General features: G+C 53.8%; 1 long non-coding RNA gene across 1 annotated transcript; it reads right to left on the reverse strand.

Annotated features, from left to right (window-relative positions):
- Positions 1 to 2,399: 2,399 nt before the first annotated feature.
- On the reverse strand, positions 2,400 to 5,566 carry LOC129654627 (uncharacterized). Its single transcript, XR_008715548.1, has 2 exons — positions 4,640 to 5,566; positions 2,400 to 2,462 (listed from the first exon to the last, which is right to left on the reverse strand). It is a non-coding gene; the product is annotated as an uncharacterized LOC129654627 (long non-coding RNA).
- Positions 5,567 to 7,129: the final 1,563 nt, after the last annotated feature.

Raw genomic sequence — 7,129 nt, forward strand, 5'->3', positions numbered from 1 at the left:
GAGGTGGCAGAGGCTGAGGCTCCAGAACCCACGTGCTTTCCTGCCCTGACCCTGGGCCTCCCATGGCTTATTCTCTGGTGAGGAACTGGGGAAATTAAATTATGTTGCTAACTCCTACAGCTCCAGGACATCAGGATACACAAGAGAAACAGGGCTGGACAGGTCTTCTGTTCTGGAGCTGGGGCAGGATTAAGGCAGGGACTCTGAGTGTTCAGGGAGAGAAACACTCCCTGAGGGATGGCAGGTTCCCATTTCCAGGGGTTGACTGGGCAGAGTGCTGAGCATCCAGGATACTCAGAGTTGGGGGACCCGGGATATGGTTCCCCTCCCTGCAGCCCCCTCCCTCAGGGTGGGGACCCCACCTTCAGCTTCCCAGACAAAACAGAAAGTCTTTCCCTGTTTCTCCCTCTCGTGTTCCCCAAGTCAGAACCAGAGGTGGGGTGAATGAGCCAGTGAAACGTGAGGGACAGTGGCTGTTCCCACTGCCTCAGCCCCCCTCCACAGGGCTCCCCGGCCTCTGCCCCACCCAGTCCCCGCCTGGCCTGGCCTGACTTCCCCTCCTGGCTGGGGAGGCAAAATCACACTTAACCCTTCCTCTCTCAGACCTCCCCATCTTTGAGAAAAGAAACAGGATAAAGGAGAGGGGATTCTCACCTTAAGTTTCTCTCTTTCCAAAGGGTTCACCACCACCACCACCACCACAATGGCCTCAGTCCTAAACCTGAACTTCAAAGTGGGCCTTTACCCTAAATATTCAAGCCTAACTCTGAATCCCAGATGTCATCATCTGCTCTCCCCCTGCCAGGGTGTAGATGGTCAGTCCCAGCAAAAGCAGAAGGCAGGGAAGGCCAGGTCCAGAGGAGCGGAGCCTGCTGGGGGTAAGGGTTGGCAAGAGTTGTGTCTGGGTGGAGACCAGTTTCCAAGCCTGTCTCTCACTTGGCCAGGTGATGACAGGTCTGCTGCTGAATTCTCCGGGCCTCAGCTTCCTCATCTATAACAGGGGCAGAGTGGCTACCAAAGAAATGAGGGTTGAGCTAACATGTTTGCTCTCTAGGGAGTTGTCCACCAGTAGGGAAAACAGGAAGAGGCGATACCAAGCATGAGCGGTTAAAGAGCAGCATAGAACCCTGAACTGGATAATGAATTCCAAATGGGTTCCAGAAGCCTGGAAGTTGGAACGTCAGTAAGTGATATTAGAATATAGTTGTTGAGTGCAAAGGTCCAACTATCAGAATACAATTGTTGGGCAGTGGAAGAGACACTTGTCTTGAAGACCAATGACCTTGGGAAGGGGACCCTCCTCTTTCCCATAGCATCATGGACATCTGTGTCCCTAACACTTGGCCCAGTGCCTGCCTTCAGGAGGTGCTCAGTGTTCCTTAAATGAGCAAATGCATCTGGCCCTCCCACTTCCCAGTTGACTGACTTTGGGCAAGTTGTATCTTTTCTTTCAGCCTGTTTCCTTGTCTATAACATGGGGATGCTGCCATGATTAAGTAACATGCATTTAAAGGCAGGCTTCTTGGAGGAGGTAGATTTCAGGCTTTACAGAAGTGCCTTATGCCCACAGTGAATTCACTCATCCAACAAAGATTTATTGAATACCCACTGTGTGCCAGGCACTGCTCTAGACACTAGGGAGACAGCAGTGAATGAAACAGATCAAAATCCCAACCCTCATGGAGCTGACATCCAAGTGGAAGGAGATGGTCCATAAGTAAAAGACAAAATTATAGTTTGTTGGGGCTTCCCCAGCGGCTTAGTGTTAAAGAATCTGCCTGCCAATGGGAGAGTCACAAGAGATACAGGTTCAATCCTGGTGAAGATCCCCTAGAGGAGGGCATGGCAACCCACTCCAGTATTCTTGCCTGGAGAATCCTATGGACAGAGGAGCCTTTCCGGCTATAGTCCGGAGGGTCACAAAGAGTGGGACACCACTGAAGCGACCTAGTTTGCACGCATGCACGCACGTAGGATACTGCTCAACAAACTGGGTAACTGACACTTTGACACTCTTTAGTACGTTTTCACAAACATTCTCAATCTGGTCCACAAAACCACCTTATGGGCTGGGGATCATTTCCCTGTTTTACTGCTGGGGCTGACTTTCCCCAAACTAGACATTACTAGGCGGAGGCCAGAACATGGAAGAGGTGGCCTGGACCAGGATTCCTTCAGTATCTCATGCCACTTTGATGGGACGTGTGGGAGGAGTTGGGGTGGACTGGTGCTGGGAGGAATTCTGTACAGAGGTGCTGAAGTGGGAAAGAGCTGAGGAGGATACACAGCTCAGCTGAGCAGGGAGACACTAGAGGTGAGATGGGAAAGTGCGGGAGCAAAGGCAGGACTGGAGAAGAGGGAGATAGAGGCAGCCACCTGGCTCAGGGATGGAGATCTGCGGGAGGGAATCTGGCTGCTTGATAAGGCTGGGCTCAAGAAGGAGAGAAGGGAGGCCTTGAGACCTGCAAGGAAGGAGTCAGAGGCAGCAAGTTAAACAGTGGGCTCAGCAGAAGGGTGAAATGCAGAGGGCTTTGAGGGGCATACTAATAACGATTCATGTGGGGAGCACTGTGGAGTACCTACTATTATTAGGCCCTAGGTATCCGCATTACTGTGTTGAACCTATACAATAGCTCTACAGGGTGAGTACTGTTATTAGCCCTATTTTATAGATGAGCGAACTGAAGCCCAGGGAGATTAAATTATTCCTTTAAGGCAGGGATTCTCAAAATTTGCACTATTGACATTTTGGGCCTGATAATTCTTTGTTGGGTGGGGAAGGGTCTGGGCACTGTGGGATATTTTGCTGCCTCTCTGGCCCTCTATCTACCTCTGCCCCCAGTTATGACAATCAAAAATATCTTCAGACAGTGCCCGTGTCCCCTGTGGGGCAAAATCATGTCCAGTTGTGAACCACTTACCTAAGGTCATATGGTGAGTAGCAGGACTGAAATTTTAATACAGGTGGACTTGACCTGGAACACCAAGCACTTACTACTACTGCTGCTAAGTCGCTTCAGTCGTGTCCGACTCTGTGCGACCCCATAGACGGCAGCCCACCAGGCTCCCCCGTCCCTGGGATTCTCCAAGCAAGAACACTGGAGTGGGTTGCCATTTCCTTCTCCAATGCATAAAAGTGAAAAGTGAAAGTGAAGTCGCTCAGTCGTGTCCGACTCTTAGCGACCCCATGGACTGCAGCCCACCAGGCTCCTCCATCCATGGGATTTTCCAGGCAAAAGTACTGGAGTGGGGTGCCATTGCCTTCTCCGAAGCACTTACTATCAGGCTGTAATTCTAGACAGGTTGGAGTGGGAGAGATGCATTCAAATGGATCCACTGGGGAGACAACTCCCCCATAGGGATGGGAAGAGGGGAACTCCTGGAGGAGGGTCTAGGGAGTGGAGGCTGATTTGGAAAGTGGGAGCTGGCTGACAGCCATGGTTTGAGGATCCCTTTATAGTAGGTTCCAGAGGGAAGGTCTCTTTCTTATTCATTCTTTGATCACAGGGTCTGGCACAAAACACCTGTTGAACTGCTGAGTCACTCGTGCACAGGTGAATATTATAACCTTGAGAGTGGAAGGACTCTCCTGTTCTGTAAGTGGTTGTCACGTACAAGGCACCCGGCGAGGGGCTGTGTGGGGCTGATCCCACTTAATCTCCACCTAAGTCCTAGGAAGGAGGTATTATATCGGCATTTTATGTACCAAAACCCCCAGACTCTGAAAGGTTGGCTAACTGACCTCAGGCCGCCCAGCTGATTAGACTGCCTTCTTCCCGCTCAGACTCAGCTAGACGGAATGATGCAGGCTGTGGGCAATTCACTTAGCTTAGTTTAGCCAGGAAGGCCCTTAGAAGGAATGTGTATTTGACAGCCCTTTGGAAAGACAAAGAACTTCTCATTTGAATGAAATCTCACCCCCAGAGCCTCTCTAGCAGGGAAATTTTGGGACCCTTTCTTGGTGATCCCTTGTCCAGAGGGCCCTCAGGGCTCTGGAGAATAAGCCCCTTTCTTTACAAATAGGCTTCTAAGGCCACAGGAGAAAAGATTTGCCCAAGGTCACACAGGTAGGCCTGCCCAGAACTCCTGAAATAGTGCTCTGACCCCATCATATGCTACCACAGGAGACATAACACCCTGCACAGGGCACCTCAAGGGAGGGCATTAACATCACCTTGATGTGGGGGTGGGGTGCTGGCTGCTGAGCCAGAGTCCACGTCTATTCCTTCAGGGAACCAGCCTGGTCAGAAAGGGCCACTGGATAATTGGCAGAGAACCAGCCTTTAACATCTCACACCTGGCTGGGCAGGTTTCCCAGGCGTGACCCTTGGACAATTAAAATTACTACCGTAACAGTCTCAAATCTCTTAGAGACGCACAAACACCATTACCCCCATCACACAGATGAGGAGATTGAGGCTTGGGCGGGTTAACTGATTTGCTCAAGGCCACGCAGCAGACATGTGACGGAAGGAGGCCTCAAACCCCAGGTGTCCGCCTCCAGGCTAACTAACATCCCACCCTGTCAGCTCAAACCCTGCAGGAAATCCAACTGCAAAATCTGAGGATCTGCCTGAGAGCTCCAGCTCAACATTTCAAACCCCCTTCCCCACCCAACTGGGCCAAGAGAGCCGCCCACCTGAGAGCCTCTAGTTTCCAGACCTGTCACAGGACACACCAGAATACACACCAGACTAGGGCCAGAGAGGAATTCCGCAGTGACAGCTCCCACTCTTGCCCTCCATCCCCCAGATTTGGCCCCTCCCACCAGGTGAGGGTGGGGGAGGGTGGGCGTGGGGCGGGGCACCAAGGGTGTGGGTGGAGCCATGTGGACCGGCTGGCCCCCGGCTGATCGGCTAGGGCTGGTAGGTTGGCTCGGGCTCTAGCTGGGTGGTTCCTCCCTCCTTCCCGCCCGGAGGCGGGCAGTGCTGACGGCTCGTGCTGACGCAGGCTCCTGCGTGTGGGCGGCTGCCTATGAGTCTGTGTGTCTCTGTATGTGTGTGTGGTTGCTGGGGCCTCCCAGGTCTCCTAAATGGGGGTTTCCTCTCCCTGTTGTCAAGGAAACAAACAGAAGCTCCAACACTCCAGGGCTGGGGCTGGAAGAGCAGGGTCCCCGAGCCCTACACACCCATACATTTCCAGAAGGTGAGGCAGAAAATGATTCCCTGTCCCTCTCCGCTCTCAGGGTACTGACCAAATGTGACCAAACAGTGGGGCCCTGATACTGGAGTAGCCACCTGTCCTGTTTGCAGAGCACTGGGGAGTTTCCTAAGACAAGGGAGTGGTGGTGCTCAAACCAGGACAGGTCCTGGCAAACCCGACAACTGGTCTCCCTACATGTTCATCCAAGTTTTGCGGGGAGTCTCTTTTTAAAATATAAGAATATCTTTTACAGATTTTACACAGATATATGACGATGTGGAAACACGGGCAGACTCCTCTAAGGGTCTTGGAAAGGCCTGTGCAGCTGAGGGTCCCTGAGCTTCCCCTTCATCACCTGCACTAGAAACCCACCCTGAGGCCTCAGTCCCCACAGCCCTTGAGCTCCGTGGGTCGCTTTGAAGGCTACCCCCCTCTCCCACCAGGCACTCACACTAGGGGGATCCACTGGGAAGGTGAACTCTTGCAAGGAGGATGGTGTTAATCTGCAGATTTCCTGGTGGGTGGACCGAGCAAAGGGTTCTTTCTGGAGAAGTGGTTGGGCTGCCAGGTGGGGCAGGTGGCTCAGCAGCATCTCTGCCAAGATCAAGAGCTCCTGGAGAGAGGCGCCGTGGGTCGGGGAGGGACTGTGTTGGGCCAGTGCTTCATCATTCATTGCCTAGAAGCCAGAACTTCGGAGCTGGGAGGAGTTAGGGCACCACACAGACCAGCCCCCTCATTTCTAGACCCGCCTTGGTCGAACTCCCTAGATTGCCCCGTCCCACCATCCCTATGCTGCCCACAGGCCTGCCCCAGAGTAGCACCCCGTTTGCCCTCTTTGTCCAGTAAATCCAAAGCTTACAGGGCACCCTGAGAGCCCACTTCACTTTGGCCCTCGACCCTTGAGGGGCTCTTCATCAGAGTAACAGGTAATGGGGAAACCACTGGAGCAGGGTGAGGCAGCAGGGGCTGGTCGGGAGAGACAGGATGCATGGGCTGAGGCTGTGCTCCCAGGCTGCCCAGGGAGGGGCTGAGGGGGCATCTGTTTCCACTTGGCCAGGATTCCCTCAATCTCATCCCCAGAGGAGGTGAAAATGGTCCTGGCTTCCCAAAGCAGAGCTTCCTGGCCTGGGAATGGAGGATGGTTGAGGTGTCTATCAAAACATCCCATATCCCCTCTCTTCCCTCTGCCTGGAGCTTCAAGGAGCTCAGCTAGGGTTTCGGGGTGGGGGCACACTTCCTGTTGCAGCAGAGAGTTGAGGTCCTGGGGCTCAGTGAGCACCAGTGATGTACCTGAAGCTTTAACCAGGCTGGACTCTCAGTGGATGTAGTGGGGTAAGGGAAGGGGACTTGTCTGGCTCGGGGGGTGGGGGTGGGGGCCTCACCTTAGTGGACCATGGGTGAAGGATGGACCAGAGAGAGGTGAGCACAGAGGGTAAGTGGGGATGAAGGAGACATACGAATGAGTAAAGGAAGGAGGTTAGGGAAGAAGTCTACCGTGAGAGACGAAGAACTGAGCTTTGAGGCAAGGGGCAGGGGGATCAGATCTGGAGCCCAGGCCAGGGGGGACCAGGAGGAGTGGCAAGCTGGGCAGAGGGGGAGCCCAGGAATTGAGGAGAGGGGCAGCTAGCTGCCCAAGCTGACGCCAGCACTCCAGCCCCAGATCCTGGTGGGGCAAATATTTACCAGGCAACAGTTGCTAAGTAAGGAGGAAGGAGGAGGAAAGCCAGTAGCTAGAGGGCTTTCCAGGCTCCTCCCATCCTCACAAAAGAAGAGGGTGAGCCATACTGTTCTCCTCAGCCCTCCACCCCCACCACACAGGCGTGGCCACATCCCTTCATGCACACATATCCTGGAATCACCCCTACCAGTGGCCGCCCCCACCCCACGGCCCCCACCAAACCCCAAGCTGGTAAGAGGACAGAGGGCTGGGCTAGGGGCAACTTCATCCGAGGGCTGCCAGGCCTTCTGCCTACCCTAACAGCTCTGT

This window comes from Bubalus kerabau, chromosome 6 (genome assembly GCF_029407905.1).
Source record: "Bubalus kerabau isolate K-KA32 ecotype Philippines breed swamp buffalo chromosome 6, PCC_UOA_SB_1v2, whole genome shotgun sequence".
NCBI lineage: Eukaryota > Metazoa > Chordata > Mammalia > Artiodactyla > Bovidae > Bubalus > Bubalus kerabau.